The sequence below is a fragment of the Leptodactylus fuscus genome, chromosome 9, assembly GCF_031893055.1.
Source record: "Leptodactylus fuscus isolate aLepFus1 chromosome 9, aLepFus1.hap2, whole genome shotgun sequence".
Classification (NCBI taxonomy): Eukaryota; Metazoa; Chordata; class Amphibia; order Anura; family Leptodactylidae; genus Leptodactylus; species Leptodactylus fuscus.
The window spans coordinates 73,657,173-73,675,836 of record NC_134273.1 but is presented as its reverse complement, the minus strand read 5'-3'; positions in this window follow the sequence as shown (position 1 = coordinate 73,675,836).

Sequence of the window (18,664 nt, the reverse complement as noted above, 5' to 3'; positions counted from 1 at the left end):
AAATTGAACTTAAAGGAACTTAAAGGAAAAGTCCATCTTCACAACCAACTTTTATTGTCACAACACATATGACCTGGATATGAGCTTCATTACAAATCTCCTATTATTTTGTATTCAGCCCCTATTCAGATTGACCTTACATGTGGCCTTATTACTTAATAGACTTCCAAGTGTATGTAAGAAGGGTAAGATTGTAGCACCTGTGACTTACTGCAGGATCAGACTACAGTGTTTGACTGTAGTCTGTAGATCTGCATAAGAGCACAATGGTGTGATCACAACACCATTTAGAACGGGGGAGTTCAGAAATGAATCAGATCGCCTACAAGTTAGCTCCTATCCTAGGCATAAGCTACATCTTGCTAAGATAGAAATACCCTTTTAATATTGACGAAAGTCAGCAACATACATTGACAATGATAGCGTGAACCCAGCCTTAAAATGCTTTAAAAAATAGAAGTGCTAATGGTTTAGTAGACCTCTAAATCCCATCAATATTCTCTGTGACCATCTTCTAGAAGAGGAGTCGTGAACGTGATGATATGGCTTCCACAGAGCTCTGATCTCATCATCATCCAATCCGTCTGGGATGACATGAAGAGACAGAAGGATTGGAGCAAGCCTACATCCATAGAAGATCTGGGCTTACTTCTCCAAGATGGCGGGAACAACCTCCCTGCAGAGATCCTTCCAAAACAGTCTGCAAGTACCGAGAAGAACTGATGGAAGGTAAAGGGCAAAGGTCAAAGCAAATATTGATGGGATTTATTCTCTTTTGTTCATTCACTTTTGCACAAAGAAACTATTAACACTTCTATTCCTTAAACGTATTCTTACTTTGCAGCATTCTTTTCACACCTACCATTTGCACAGTATTATATGTGTTAGCTTTTTGTTCTCTTTAGTCTTTGAGCATTGCCATGGTGTGAGGTTGATATATTTCGACAACCTATACCGGTATGTGACCACTATTGCCATGTACAGTAGCAATTAGAGATGAGCGAGTAGTATTCGATCGAGTAGGTATTCGATGGAATACTACGGTATTCAAAATACTCGTACTCGATCGAGTACCACTCGCTATTCGAATGTAAAAGTTCGATGCAGAACCAGCATTGATTGGCCGAATGCTATACAGTCGGCCAATCAATGCTGGTTCTTCTCCTACCTTCAGAAGTCTTCTCCGTGCAGCTTCCCCGCAGCGTCTTCCGGCTCTGAATTCACTCTACCAGGCTTGTAGTGCAGACATGCGCAGTCGGCTCTGCCCAGGCCCGATGCCTGGCAGAGTGAATGAAGAGCCGGAAGATGCCGCGGGGACGCTGCACGGAGAAGACTTCTCGGAGGATCCAGCCTGACCCTCACTCGTGGACTTGGTAAGTATAATTTGATCGAATGTTGCCTACCCCTGAAACGAGCAATTTCCCTCCATAGACTATTATAGGGTTCGATATTCGATTTGAGTAGTCGAATATTGAGGGGCTACTCGAAACGAATATCGAACCTCGAACATTTTACTGTTCGCTCATCTCTAGTAGCAATGGTCTTTCCCTTTCCAAAACTTGGATAAGATAAGGCCTCATTCCCATCTGCATTGATAATCTGTTCAGGGAGTCCGCATGGGGACCCCCCGGAACGAACTACCGAACGCATTGGCAAGTGTTGTGCAATGAAAATACATGGACCCCATAGACTATACTCGGGTCCGTGTGCTTTCCGCACGGTCTCCACACGAAACAGTTCACGATCTACTTTCCTGTCTGCAGGACGCATGTGGACACTGTGCCGAAAACCCATGGACCCCATTTTAGTCTATGGGGTCCATGTACTTTCACCGCACATTGCGTTCGGGAGTCCGTTCCGGGTGGTCCCCATGCAGACTCCCTGAACGGAATACCGACGCAGATGTGAACGAGGCCTTAGGAAAATGTATTGATTGTGCAGCACCAAGTACACAATGGGCCACTACCTCTCTGAATGCGATGAGCTCCACACTCAGTAACACGTGCCCATAGAAGTCATCAATTAGGTAAGGATCTGGAACAGACAAGAACAAACATTACCTTACGCAACAACAAAGGAAGAAAAACTTTGCCGATCCGTTCTTTGGTGTTTTTGCCTTGTGTATTGTACACTGACCAAAGTTGATCTGTCCAATAAAGTCTATATTTGATATTTCTTAATTAAGCTAATGAGTCTGTCTATGTAACAGCAGTGCCTTACAGTCTCTGCATCACACATGCTTAAAGGGAAAGGTCGGAGTTCTTTTAAGCTTAGCTTTTCTAATTGGAAAGACTATTATTACTTACAATATGGAGACCTGAAACAACCCTCATAACTTTATACCACTGAGACTTTCCTTTAACAGTTAAGTCTGCCTGACTCCACTAAGCATTGTGCCTGGGAAACGTTCCAGATTTTAATTATTGTGTTCACATTGCGACAAGTCTTTCACGTTGGCTTTCTCCCAGCACAAATCAAACTCATATTCCTTGAAAAGAGAATTATTAGTTATCACCATAACTGTGCACTGTGTGTTTTAGTATTATATTAGTTTTTCTTACATTTTTATTTCTAATCAACTGTTAAATTATATATATCAGGATATACTCCCCTACATGTATATTGTACTTTTAGTATATAGAGGAAATAGTGTATCCTGGGAGCTTGCCTAGGACATGTTACACAAAGGGGATGCGCCTTGTATTTTCCTTTTACATAGAGTGCATTTACAGATGACTAAACCTCTTAAAGTGTACCTCCGATTATAAAACCACTTTAAATAAATGAATAGCACATGTGAATATAAGAAGCTTTAGAATATATCTTGTTAAGTAAATGTGCTACCTTCTCCATATATTGGTCTGTTCTCTTCCTTCTTATCTTCACTAAGGCTGTTTGTTTACATAGAGTCTGTCTCCATACCCAGCTCAGGAATCTATGGAGAGGGGAGGGGGGAGGAGTAGACTGATTGTTGCATTAGTTTGGGCAGTGGTAGTCTTATTTAGAAACATAGCAGTGATAGAAAGGCTCCGTCACTCTCAGACTAGAAGCTGCAGCTATTCATGTGCCTGTTCCAGCAGCCTCCTCCTCTCCCTCCACTCTCCATAGACTGATATGTACATTGTAACTGTTTGATAAATGGAAAAGGAAATATATTTCTTTAATAAGATATATTACCAAGTTTCTTACATTCACTTGTACTATTCATTTATGGAAAATTGTTTTGGAGGCACAGTACATTCCACTTATTATATACAAGATGAAACCTGTACAACTGAGCGTGAGTCCTGTAGACTAGGGGATCCACTGTTGTCCTACTGTCTATTACATTGTATGCACAGAATGGTACAGTTCTCGGTCTTGTTAGGGATTGAGTATTAGTGGTCACATGGGCGCGTCGAGCGTCGTAACATTATGATGGTCAGCATGTCCATGTGACCACAGAGGAGAGGAGGACAACGAGGAAAAGGCCGGACAGCTTGAGGAGGTCCAAAAGAGGTAAAGATAGGTGAGCATAAATGTTGTGATAATTGGGGGTAGTTCAGCGGTCAAAGGTCCTGGGTAACTTTGCTACTACTACAAAATATCGAGATGGCTGCAGCTTCAGGTAGATTGGAGATGTGGAACCACCAGGACACACATAGATTTGGCTTATGGCTGAATCAGGGAGAAGAGCCCAAAGGATTATCCAGTCTTCACCTTTAACCCCTGCAAGACTTTCTGATATGGAATCACTAGGGTAATACCCATAGAGTAGTATCTGACAGCAATGCTTATAATCACATGAGTTGGGATTCCCAAATCACAGTACAGAGGTGGTTGGTGATAGTCGGAAGTCATAGTCAGGTGGAGCAAGGGTTCAGGCAGGTGGAGTTCTGTCATAAATGTGTTATGGGAATGATGATTATAAAGTCTGTGCGCTTAGGGGGCCACACGGTGGCTCAGTGGTTAGCACTGCAGCCTTGCAGCACTGGAGTCCTGGTGTTCAAATCCCACCAAGGGCAAAAAAACCATCTGCAGGGAGTTTGTATGTTCTCCCCGTGTTTGCGTGGATTTCCTACTGATAGGGAAAAAATGTACATTGAGGGGCTCTATGTGGGGCTCACAATCTACATAAAAAAAAAAAATCTGTGCACTTAGGCATAGGTTGCAGTCAGGGACACTGAGGCCCTCTAGGCGGCCAGTAGCTTTCCAGTAGAGTAGCCAAACCAAGAAGAACATGATGGCCAGAAGGAGAATGCTCTCGAGGCGATGGATTGTTTCTGCCATGTACCAAAACTCATATTCTACCAAAACTGTTGCATAGCTTTAACCATAGCCAACACAAACAAGAAAAATTCCTCTTTTTTTGGCACATTGGCCTTCATTGAACCAATATTTCATTGGTAATAGAGAAAACACCATCAACAATGTGGGAGAGATTCTCTAAGAATATTCTCACCATCTTAATTTTGGAATGAGAATGTGAACATCCAGCTGTCATCCCACCAGTTTAGGGTGAGGAAGCAGATCACTGGTATCTGCCAGCCGTTGTCAGCAATGCAGCTGAAATTTAAGAAATGATTTCTTAAACGCTGACTAAAAAATTGTACCCATTGCAACGATTTGACATCCATTACAACATCCCCTGCACTTTCTGTCATGTCACACCTCCAAGAACTAATCCCAGGTGACCTCAATTATGTACACTACCCACGGACTCCGAATTCTGACCATTAAATTACCATCATGTAAGCTCCCAAATGTCAGCGAAGGGAAACTATGTGACAATTTGTAGAATGATTGCAATGGAGCCGTAATTACAGAGTTGTTTTTTTTTTTTAAACTTTTTTATTTTAAATAGCTCAAACATTTCCCTTTAAGGTGCTGTTTTACAAATTGAATGCCTGCATTTCAGGCAGCCAGAATTTGATGGGTAATATTAGCTGTAAAGAAATGGCAAAGTGATAGTCCTTGGCCAAAAATAGCAAAAAAAGGAAAAATTTCAAGGAAAGAATAATGATAGAAAAAAAAAAATTCTGTGCCGGATTCTCTTTGTTTAGCACTGCCACATGAAAGGATTTCTTTAATAGGAATATCTCGAAAAAATCAGAGTCGTGGTGAGGGAAATTATACCTCCAGATAATAACATAACTGTGACAAACATAATTACCCCCTAGATCAACATATATTTGACTACATCAATAGGGAAGCTCAGCGCCTGGAACATAATAATAAAATATGGTTTTTTTTTGGGTAGAGGCTGCAATATAGGAGTAATATAAACAGCACATAGCCGGAATGTAAAACACAGAAACATGGAATTTCATGGAAATTGTTAAAGGTACCTGGCAATGTCACCTTCAGCTTTGTTTCTTAATATAGTAAAATACGCGGCCCCTTTATCATATAAATTATGTCTATACTGTTTATGGAACTAGCTGGCAATGAAGCCCGGTACAGATGTGCACATTATGTACAGGGAGATATAGTCAGATTACTTTATAGCAAAGTAGGAGCTTCATTGTATCCAGAAAAATTATCTTGTATTGATTTATGCTATTACCATGGCTGGACAGCAGTCCCAGTGTATTCTCTACCTCCTATCTATAAGGCAGGGGAAGGGAACCTTTGGCTCTCCAGCTGCTGTGAAACTGAAACTCCCAGCATGCTCCATTCACTTCCATGGGAGTTCCAAGAACAGCAGAGCCAGTATGCATGCTGGGAGTTGTAGTCTGGCAACAGCTGGAGAGCCGTACGTTCCCTACGCCTGCTATAAGGAGTACATATGTTAATATACTACTCGTCTAACCAAAATAACCACTCAGCACAATTTTTTTAGCACAAATTTGAGGCATTCTGTTATTATTAACAGCACAGTTGGATAATCCAGCTAGGTTGCGGCACATCGCTGGCCACAATCTAAGCCAGGTCTAGTCTTCCCCTGGCCTCCCACTAACTAGTAGCCAGTGATCCCGGTGCACCTGCAATTCCTCCTCTTATGTAACTGGTCATCAATCCTGACCAAGCTTTGTGGTTGCCCAAGTCCATGCTAATTGTGGACAATGTGACAAAAAACACTTGTCACACAATTTGTGGCTATCTCACCATGGCCCATGATGGGTAATGCCATGTGACAAGTACATGGAAAATTAAAATTGGTTCTCTAATCCTCTATAACGTTTTTGCCTGTTTGGGTCTTTGCGCCACCCTCTGCTTGCACCCTGCGGCGCATGAGGCTTGTTCAGTTCTGATTCCTTGCTTTTGGTTCTTGTTGTCTAAACACTGTTCTATTCCCTCACCTCTGTAATTGATTTTCCACCACACCCATCTCCTTCTCCCTGGTTTCCTTCTGCTCCTCTAATAGTTAATCTTAGCGTTACCTTTGTGATTGACAGCTTGTCTGACTATCCAGCCTGGCGCGGGTTCTGGACTTCCTATAAACAGGTCATCAGCCCACACATGTTTGCTGGCTATTTAGACTCTGTGCTTGCTAAGCGGTTATCTTGCTATTGCATTATATCTACTCACCTCTGACCTTTGGCTTCCTTTGTTACTACGCTTTTGAATTGCAGTTTGGTACTGCTTGTCTTCCTGGTTTGACCTTGGCTTGCTGACTCTGCTTCTGTGTTCTTTTGTCTTGTCCTGTTTTGTTTAACAATTATTCAGAGAAGGGACTGTCGCCCAGTTGCCCTGCTACCACCTAGTTTATCTGAGGCAAGTAGGCAGGGACTGGGGCTGGGTCAAGTTTAGAACTCACTGTCTCTGTCATTCTCTTCCAGGTTTCAGCAGCAACTACTGAGGAATTACTCAACTAGCAATTACCTTACAAGCTCCTTACACTATTCCACCGCCAATTCTATCGCTAAATCACTTTCAACTTTCATATCTATTTTCCTGCCAAGTTGTCCCCTATTGTAGTATAACTTTACCTATTTAGATTACCCAGTACTGCTGGTCATGTGGCTATTGGCATATAAAAACCCTATAGTATTCGAGTCTTAAGTCCTCACAAATTCACCTTTCTCCCTTATCCCCTCTTATGGTTCCTTTGGGGCTTTTTGGCCATTTCTTACTCTTTTAACTCAGGATTGGTCATGTTCTTACTAGTTCATAAACTTGCTTATTTTTTGCCTACTCACCCATAACCCAAATGCACCATATATACCTATTTATTTACCTTTAATCTTATAGGGGACTTTTTGCAGACTTGCTCTGTGCTGCCACTTCCATACCATAATAAATGTAAGTGGCAACAAATTTTAACTGACCATTCCTAGTGAATAATAAGTGAGGCAATACTGCTGTCCCGTGGTTGTAGAAATTGCCCCCATAGGAGGTCATAAGTGGAGGGCCTCAGGTTAATGGTTACTGTATGTTCAGTGCACTCTTATGAACTGCCAGAATCACTGACGTCTATAAATATGCACAGCAGTCGGTAAGCCTTGTTATTGGAGAGAGTAAACGGGTTTCCCAGATTTGAAGTAAACTCATAGGCGTCAAACAAAAAAAAAAAAAAGACATACCTATCTCCGGTCCTCTTTCGCTCCCATGCCAGGACTCACTGCACCAAAAGTGTAGAGGTTCACATAACTGCTAAAGCTAATCTGGTGACGTATTGGTCTCAGTGCTCGTTTGAGCCTCTCCGCTTTCGGTTCAGTGACGGGTGAAAGGGGACTAAGGCTAGGCAATGGAGTATATAGAGAAGATAGGAATGTCTTTTTTAAAGTGTTATACCCACTTTTGTAGCCCCTGAGTTTGTGCCAAATCCTGGACAACCCCTTCAGCCCATTCCCGATATCTGCTATAATACTATGGTGGATGTTGGGTATTTAAATATTGCTCAGCCAGTCATGGTGAACATATTCAGGTGTTGGCAATATTGCTGTTCATACTATTTTTCTGTCCTGTTGTTAAGCTTGGTCATGAGCAATTTCACAGCAGTACAAGAGTGTGGGTTTACCTCTGCCTTATAATAACCATATACCTGGCGGACATAGAGCCAAATGAGTGACTGTTGTAGTTATTTTATTATTTTCCCTGCACTACTATAGAGTACCGGTGACTCTCTCTGCTGTCTCTACTATCATGTCCTCTCTTGATCAAAACTGAATATTTCAAAACCTGAACTTCTTGTGTCCTCTCCATCTACTAAACGTCTTAACCCTGATATCTCCATTCTGTTTGTGGTCTTACTGTTACACCGAGGCAGCATGTCCGCTGTCTTGGGGTTGTATTTGAATACAATATAAAATGAGCACACTAACCTATAAATCCATCCATAGTGCTGTGCCCTCCTATATCTCCTCTCTTGTCCATGTCTATCACCCTAACCGTCCTCCCCGTTCTGCCAATGAGCTTAGACTTGCATCCTCTGCTATCCAAACATCCACTCCCATCACCAAGACTTTTCGAGCTGCACCGATGCTCTGGAACGCTCTACCCTGGACAAGAGCCTAACTTTTCATTGAATGTGAACATAGTGCAGAATAGGCCTGATATACAGTATATCCATATGTTTACATGATATTCCTGGTATACGTTTTATTTCACTGTATTGAAAAACATAGGAAGAATTCATCATTGACGCTATGCCATAAACGTGATGCAAAATAGTTGCAAATTGATCATTTGAAGTGGTTGTTGTTGTCGTTTTTGCACCAACCTCAGCACTTTTCTGAAAGTGGGGGTGCTGGGGGCAAGGTGTGGAGTCTAACTCACCACATATTTATCAACTTTTACAGAAGGAGCAGGGGCCTAATTCATCTTGGCGTACGATACACTGGTTTTGAGGTGCCAGAATGTGTCAATGAGTTACATGTGAAGCCATATGGCAATAGTGAAGCCAATATTCACATGACGACCATATTAACGTCTATCATACAGCTGATTTAATCTCACTTTCTGTAAATGGGGGCTATTCACATTGATGGTCCACTGTATGGCCATATAGGTCATGTTCTAATGTCCATTGTCACGTATCCCTCCATATACTGCAACCACAGGTGTAAAAATGGCCGTTTTCACCCATGATTTTGTGAATATTGGTTAATTATAAGGAGACCTTCCATCAAAAGTGTCATAGATACTTGGTACAGATGTTTTGTATCAGAAATAGGAATTATGGAAACAGAAACTTCAATAACTGTGTACATTCATTTCTAGAAACCGTACATTCATTTCTAGAACACATCTATCTGTCATCATTACATGCAAACTATGGCTACAAGTGCTCATTAAAATGTTCTCATAAAATAAATATTTACTTTCAGAAAGGCGACAATTACCATCCGTCTTCGTTTTTCACTTTGGCAATAATATTCTATCTTAAGAATTGAGATTCACTAGCGATTCTCTTTGACCATCAGGTTTAAACCAGATCCACCCATGTAAATAATTGAAAGCATTGTTTAATTTTTTACTCCGGCTGATAAATACTATTTAATTTGTTTAATCTTTATTACTTAGGCCGAGTTCGGCTTCCATGTATATATATTTCAATTGCCATGCTTTAATGTGCAATTGTTCTTGAAAATTGTTCTGTCACTGGAGTAGTTACTTACTTTTTAATTAAGCAAATGCCTTCATTTAAAAGGAATTTTAAATAGGGATCAGCGTGCTTATCCTTTTTTAATTTAAGATTTATTAAAATCTAAAATTGAACCATCAGTAATAATAAAAAGAAATTAGCATTCATTTCAATACATTTGCATTTTAGGTCTCCCTGTTTAAGATGGTTTGTGTGTCGCTGTAAGATTATATTACATAGGGGATACACAATTCTGATAGAACAGGAAAATAAAAGTTGTTAAATTGTGAAATATTTCTATTGTGTATTAGATTGCGTTTATAGCTGACGGTTTTTGACAAAATTGTGCTGAATTGGCTTTGTTTTTGCGATACCGCAACCATTTTGCTACGGTTTTGTGTTATTTGTAACAGAATCACAATGAAACTGCAACACAACTGCACCATGTGAATGCTAGAGTTGATTCGAATAGTATTTGAAACATAGTTTCGAATACTTCGGTCTCATAGGAATGAATGGGAGCGGGGAACAGCAAGGGGTTAAGTTCCGGCAGCCAGCGCCGGCCACGCACCGTCCGCTCCCATTCATTCCTATGCAGTGAGGTATTTGAAACTGCAGTTTCGAATACTATTCGCTCATCTCTAGTGAATACGGCCTCATTAATTCTGCATCATTTTATATGCTTTACATATAGAAGTTTGCGGCCTGTACTTGGCTCATAGGTTTTCAACCAGAAACAGATATCAAATTGACTGTTCATGGAGTAAGTGTGAGGGCCTGGGCTTATTAAAACTTTCAGAAAATTCCTTAAGGGTTAAGGGTGTTATGTAATCTTGCCACATTTGCTATTGTTACACATTGCTAAATTTTTAAGAGGGAAAGCCCTGTCTGATCCGAAGCTCAATGTCACAGGCAATGGACACATTGTGATACCTAATCAGTTTAGGGCCACTCTTGAGGGTATTATCTAGGAGGTCCTCTGGTTTTCACCAATTGACCCTTATACAGGGATGTGGTATTCACTGCAGAGGGCCAACTGGCTGCTGCCTCTAGGAGTTGTCCCGTTATAGGTAGAGGTTGACCCAAAGGACAGAAAGACACCAGTGCGGAGCAACAGTGGGTCGGGCAAAACTGTGGTTAAGGTTGGTCTAAAGATCAGGGGAAGACAGCAGAGATGTAGAGTCACAGGAAGGCAAAAGTCATACACAGGAGAACAGGAGATCAGGAACAGTAACAAAAGCGCCAAGAAAGTCAAGCCAAAGATCAACTAGGAATACACACAAAACCTTCTTAGGAATTGTAAATCCCGTGAACTATGTTACTCAGGAACATCTCAGATGGCTGAGAAGGTTTAGGCCTGGTTCACATCTGCGTTCGGTAATCCATTTGGGGAGTTCGAATGGGGACCCCCCTGAACGGAATACCGAAAGGCATTGGCAAACGGAGAGCTTATGAAAGCACAAGGACCCTGTAGACTATAAAGGGGTCCTTGTGATTTCTGTGTGGTGCCCACACCAAACATGCAGCCAGAAAGTACTTCACAATCTACTTTCCTCTCTACATGACTCGTGCAGACATCACGTGGACAGCACACGGACCCCATTATAGTCTATGGGGTCCGTGTGTTTTCACTGCTCACCGCTTGCCAATGTGTTCCGTATTCCGTTCGGGGGGGGGGTCTCGGGACTTCCTGAACGTATTACCGAATGCAGATGTGAACCAGGACTTACATACACATGAATTGCTTGGATTTACCTGGGGAAGGGCCTTCAGGTATATCCATTAACTGGTTGCTGAAAAGAGGAGCGCACTCACGCTTCTTCAAACCTACAGACTGCTGCTTAAAAATAAATCTATTATTTTAATTTTTTTTTAATGCAATTATTAATATTGCATCATTAACGAGCTGTATAATTTGTTGAGTTTCATAGGAATTCGATCACCTAGTTTATGAAGTTGGAGTCCGTGTTTGACCTCCCACAGATCTTGGCATATACCTGATCTTAGTATGGAGTTTGTCTAAGGAGATCCTTGGGTCTTAATATTAATGTATATCTACTAGAGATTAGAGATGAGCGAACAGTAAAATGTTCGAGGTTCGATATTCGTTTCGAGTAGCCCCTCAATATTCGACTACTCGAATCGAATATCGAACCCTATTATAGTCTATGGGGGGGAAACGCTCGTTTCAGGGGTAGGCAACATTCAATCAAATTATACTTACCAAGTCCACGAGTGAGGGTCGGGCTGGATCCTCTGAGAAGTCTTCTCCGTGCAGCTTCCCCGTGGTGTCTTCCGGCTCTGAATTCACTCTGCCAGGCATCGGGCCGACTGCGCATGCCCGCACTACAAGCGGGCATGCGCAGTCGGCTCTGCCCAGGCCTGATGCCTGGCAGAGTGAAAGAAGAGCCGGAAGACACCGCGGGGACGCTGCACGGAGAAGACTTCTAAAGGTAGGAGAAGAACCAGCGTTGATTGGCTGACTGTATAGCATTCGGCCAATCAATGCTGGTTCTGCATCGAACTTTTACATTTGAATAACGAGTGGTACTTGATCGAGTACGAGTATTTTGAATACCGTAGTATTCGATCGAATACCTACTCGATCGAGTGCTACTCGCTCATCTCTACTACAGTAGAGATGAGTGAGTACTATTGGAAACAGCCGTTTCGAATAGCACGCACCCATAGGAATGAATGGAAGCGGCCGACACGCCGACTTTGCCGGCGGTTGGCCACTTAACCCCCTGCATGCCGGCTGCGTCCATTCATTCCTATGGGTGCGTGCTATTCGAAACTGCCGTTTCCAATAGTACTCGCTCATCTCTAATATCTACATAATTTATCCAAATTATTTGGATTTTTTAAAATAAAAATATAAAACCAGAAGTGAGAACCAATCTATTATCTGGAATACGGATGATATGGCGGTATGCAATTTCATACTACGGTTTAGCGGTTCCACGTCAGTACTGGTAATGGATTACGCTACGTGTGTAGTCTTAACAGGCTAAATAGAAATCCATTGTTTTCATTAAATGAATAATAAAACATATGAAAGCCGAGAAGCCGGGGAAGAAACCACAGGTGCTTAATTGAGGGCATTCATAGTAGTACCCCAGCTGCACAACTGATGAGGCTATTTATTTTGGCTGAGTAGATTTTGGGTACTTAATGGGATTACGAAGAACAGGACTATCTAACAATGCATCAGCTCCTCGCCAGCGCTGCCATATTATTACAGCCTCTCATTTATAGATGTTATCTCTTCCATTAAGAATCTTGTACTTTGGCCTGAAGTGTGTGAACTTCTCATTAAGAAGACCAATTCTCTAACAGCACCGCGCTACTCCGCTACAAGTCTCCAATGATTGGCGCCACAGCGCGACTTCATAATTATTACGCTTTATATCGCGGGTAAGTGCTTTTTACAGGAATCCGATGAAATCATGAGTTTTCGGCCAAATAATAAAACATAATTGACTGCAAACAGATAAATGAGAAGACTGTTTGCTTTCTATTTGCTATGCAAAATAAGACGATTCTGCCGAGAGAGAGAGAACGGCTCCGGCCTTGGCGAAAAAAAAAAATCCTTTTATTACGGAAAGATCTGGGTTTGCAGCCGCCTTGATGCTTTGGGCTTTTGGATTGTAAAACAGGGCTCATTTTTTTTACCTTGCATGCACAGTTTAGGCTATTAAACTGTATATGGGTGATTGATCTCTTTAATAAAACAAAGTTCTTTAGCAAGGAAGCGGTGATAAAGGGAAACAAATGGGCTTGTTTGTCCGGTGCTTCGGTGCTTACGGTAACACAATGGCATCAAGGCTGCTGCTTTAACTGATAAGTCAGATAAAACACATTAATCCCCAATCCCTTCTGGACAGGCAGAGAAAACATTTGCTTAAGGAATTTCTGGATATCCATTTCATTTATTATGTTGATAAATTACATGGCGGAATCTTTGATTGGTAACTTCTTGGTTTTCCTTTTTAGGTTAGCATTAAAGTTTTATAATTTTATATCGATATGACTCCACCGGCGCATGTGCTGTCGGGAATGACGAAAATATCTCTAATATGGTCTCAGTTCACATAAGCTCCGGCACAAGTGGGGCTTACGGTCTAAAGCGAGCGCTACAATATTGATTTCAGTCCCGGCTACAATTTTTTTTCTTTTTGAAAGCTCAGAAAGCTTCAGTGTTTTTTTATTTTTTATAGAAAGGAATATCTAACCAATGCCCATCACTCCTATTACAATGCCACGAGTCCCTCTTAATATAGAAGTGTAATCCTGCTTTCATACAACCAAGGTTCAGCCCTGAAATTCGGTCAGTGTTTTGGGGCTTACAATACTGATTTCAGTACTGGCTACAATTTTTAAAGATTTAATTTTTAATTTTTTTTGGAAAGTAGTATCTAATTAGGGTTGAGCCGATTTCAGATAATTTTCCAGCTGATCCCAATCGTGAAATTTGCTCGATCGCCGATCGGAATCTGATCTTTTCCGATCCCGATCGCTCAACCCTAGTTAATGCTTCTCTATGGGAAAAGTCATTTTAAAGTTGAGCCGATCTTGAGATTACCTCCGATCTTGATCCCACTGGAAAAGATCGGGATGGATCGGAATTCCGACCACGATTGTGAAATTTACTCGATTGCCGATCTTTTCCGATCCCGATGGCTCTCCCCCTCTCCTTCTGTCTCTACCCCCCTTCCCTCATAGATTGTAAGCCCTCACGGGCAGGGCCCTCTACCCCACTCTGCCAGTCGGTCACTGTTAGTATTATATCTACCTGTATATTCTGTGTACTGTATGTAACCCCCAAATGTAAAGCACCATGGAATTAATATAATAATCTAAAGCACCATGGAATTAATGGTGCTATATAAATAAACAATAATAATAATAATAATAACCCTATATCTGACCAATGCACACCACTCCTATTGCAATGGTTACAAGACTCCTGTTACTTTCTGTGTCTCTAGTCTCCCTCAATATAGAAGTGTAATCCCACTACCACCCTGCAAAGTTTCACCCCTTAAACTAAAGCCCCACATTACAGAAACGCAGCTGTTTTTGTTGCTGATTTTGTTGCGGTGTTTTGAGCCAAAGCCAAGAGCGGATTGTGCAGAAGGGAGAAGTATAAGTATTTTATATATATCTCCCATGCCTTTTGTAGCCATTTTTGGATTTGGCTAAAAAAAAACGCAACAAAATCTGCAACAAAAAAAATTAAAAAAATTGCGTTTCTGCAATGTGGGCCCTCAGCCTAAAACTCGGCCCGTGTGTTGGCCAGATTTACCAGTCTGAACGGCACGCCTGGAGAGAGACTACTAGCAATACAGTTATCTATACTGCTAGATTTCCATCCCATATTCCAAAAGATATACTGATAGGGAAAAAAAAAGTACATTGTGAGCTCAATGTGGGGCTCACAATCTTCAAAATAAAAAAAAGTTCGCCATGGGGCCCCACCATTCCTAGTTATGCCACTGCCCACAGCGTTTCCGTTCCGTGGGGCACGGCCTTAAGTGTGTAAGGTACACAGACCAGTGGGGTTCTCAAATGTGTTGGAACGGAAGCAGCAGGGGATTGGTATGGAAATATTGCTTTTAAATTTTTTTTTTAAAACATTCTAAAATAAAATGTAATGGTTAGGCAGCTCTTTAACCTCCTCATTGCTTAATCACACAGCTGAATGCTTATCTCCTTTTCTCATGCACTTAGACAACTGGTTTTAAAATATTTTTTTCTTGACACAATAGGCTTTATGTTGGCGGTAAGTTTCGGCCATTACTTTTTGTGCTTATTTATTAAAAATGTAAATTTAAAAAATTAGGAACTTTCCAAATCTCAATTTTCCTGCTTGTGAGTCAATCATATCCCACAAATTAGTTGATAAAGAATATTTACAATATGTTTTCTTTATCTTGCCATTATTTTATTACCCCTTTGGCTATTACTTTGTCTATTTATCCATCAAAATTTGTGCTGAGGCCCCATTCTGGGTTATATACACTACGTGATCAAAAGTATCCGGACACCTGGCTGAAAATGACTAACAAGTTTGTGGCGCCCTCCATCGGTAATGCTGGATACAATATGGTGTTGGCCCACCCTTAGCCTTGATGACGCTTCCTCTCTCGCAGGCAGACGGTCAATCAGGTGCTGGAAGGTTTCTTGGGGAATGGCAGCCCATTCTTCACGGAGTGCTGCACTGAGGAGAGGTATGGATGTAGGTCGGTGAGGCCTGGCACCAAGTCGGCGTTCCAAAACATCCCAAAGGTGTTCTATAGGATTCAAGTCAGGACTCTGTGCAGGCCAGTCCATTACAGAGATGTTATTGTGGTGTAACCACTCCGCCACAGGCCGTGCAGTATGAACAGGTGCTCGATTGTGTTGAAAGATGCAATCGCCATCCCCGAATTGCTCTTCATCAGTGGGAAGCAAGAAGATGTTTAAAACATCAGTGTAGGCCTGTGCTGTGATAGCGCCACGCAAAACAACAAGGGGTGCAAGCCCCCTCCATGAAAAACATGACCACACCATAACACCACCGCCTCCGAATTTTAATGGTGGCACAACACACGCTGGCAGATGACGTTCACCAGGCATTTGCCATACCCACACCCTGCCATCGTATCGCCACATTGTGTACCGTGATTCGTCACTCCGCACAATGTTTTTCCACTGTTCAATCGTCCAATGTTTACGCTCCTTACACCAAGCGAGGCGTCGTTTGGCATTGACCTGCGTGATGTGTGGCACCAATCACCTGACCACGTCCGAAGTCCGTGAGTTCCACGGAGCGCCCCATTCTGCTCTCTCACGATGTCTAATGTCTACTGAGGTCGCTGATATGGAGGACCTGGCAGTAGGTGGCAGCACAAGGCACCTAATATGAGAAACGTATGTTTTTGGGGGTGTCTGCATACTTTTGATCACATAGTGTATAATGTTTTGTTTAGCTTTTTTTGAGATACTGCATTCAAAATAACCTGTAATTTCACCATTTTTGGGGGGGGGGGTATTTTTTATGATATTCACTAAGCAGGAAAAATGACTTCATGCTATACTCAGGGCCGGTGTTAGACAAAATAGGGCCCTGGGCAAAATTGAAGGTCTTTTAAGTGGTTGTTTGTAAATTTGTAAGGTTTTTTGCCTAGGCAAACTAGTCGCTTCTGTCCCTTATCTTTAAAGATCAGATGTAAAAGCAACAAGGCACATGCCCTTCCCCAGACTAAAAAATATTTATATACATACAGAGTTATCAAATAGGACCGCTATACCAGGACTATATAGTCACGTCACCCACTGACTGCTATACCAGGACTAAATACTGTCATGTCACCCACTGACCGCTATACCAGGACTAAATACTGTCATGTCACCCACTGATCACTATACCAGGACTAAATACTATCACGTCACCCGCTGATCGCTCTACCAGGACTAAATACTGTCACATCACCCGCTGACCACTCTACCAGGACTAAATGCTGTCACATCACCCGCTGACCGCTCTACCAGGACTAAATACTGTCACATCACCCACTGACCACTATACCAGTGACATTTTATTATAAAAAAAGTAATTTTTCATTTTCACGTCTCAATGGTAAAAAGATCTGTGAAACACCTGTAGGGTCCAAGTGCTCATTATAACCCTTGATAAATTCCTTGAGGCGTCTAGTTGCCAAAATGGGGTCATTTGGAGGGGGGGGGGGAATTACACTGTTTGGCACTGTTTGGCACTTCAGGGGCTTTCCAGATGCAACATGGTGCCTGAAACATATTCCAGCTGAATTTGCCCTCCAAAATCCCAACAGCGCTCCTTCCTCTCTGGACCTTACAATGTGCCCATACATCACTTTACATCCACGTGTGGGGCATTTCTGTAGTTGTGAGAAAATGCTTAACAAATTGTGGGATGCAGGAGGCGAGTTCAGTTTCTTTCCTTAGAGTTTTTCGTTACACTGAGTGAACACTGCTCTATTACCTATTCCCTGTAATTGGCATCTCCTGCACCTTGTTTTCCTCTGTTTATCAGATGGTTAATTCTGGCCTCGCCTGTGTGATTGATACCCTGTCTACCAATCAAGCCTAGGGTGGTCTTGGGCTTCCTATATACAGGCCATCAGCCCTCAAAGGCTTGCTGGCTATTGTGACTCTGTCCTTAGACTTTTTCCCTGATAGCTCCTCTTTCACTACTATTATATTACTGACCTTTGACCCTTGGCTTACCTTTGACTTTTCTCTTGGATTACGATTTTGTACTGCATTGCTTGACTGTTACCGGACCCTTGGCTAGCTGACCTCCCTTTATTGCTGTTTGTCTTGTCTGCGTTCTGTTTTGCCACTTATATAGGAACGGCCCATCGACCAGTTGTCGCCTGTTGCTTAGGATAGTACTGGCAAGCAGGAAGGGACAGCGGGGGAGTTTCAGCTTAGGGCTCACTGTCTTGTTGTGCCCCTTTCCCCAGGGTTCACCAGCAGCTACTGTGGAATTGCTCCTATTGCAATTCTCTTACAAACATTTTGATATTGAGTGAAATCACCGATCAACGTAGCCAAGAATCTGCCCAATACAAGTAACACAGGTTGATATTTCATGACTCCTAGTTACGATCTTCCCTCTACTCATGGGGTTTGTCTTTGGACCTGATTTGATTCCCTTCACGTGTAATGCACTTTAGATACAATAAAAGCTTCAATTCTTCATTGTTTTACAATGGAAATAACATATTAAAGCTTTAGTGGACAAATGTTATTTGATGTATTGTAGCCCTTATAATTTGCTTATGCCAGACACCATCCTGACATGTTATTTAGTATTATAGATCAAACGTCATTAATGTTTTAACACAAAGGGAGAGATCAATGAAATGAGTTATTCTCGTGCCTTGGTATCTCTGGCAGAACACTCGTGGCGTCCCGTCCGGCAGACGCGAAGAATTCCATCATATTGAACCTGCCAGCCCTCATTCAATTCCACCCAGTAATAGCACTTTAATAACAACCAAATATGTTTTATGGGGGATGTTGATAACTAAATGCTTATCCTTTATATAGAAATTCAGATAATTGGAATTTCTCATAGCTATAATACAGCGGTGACCACAGGAGAATACCTTGATACAGGAGATTAAT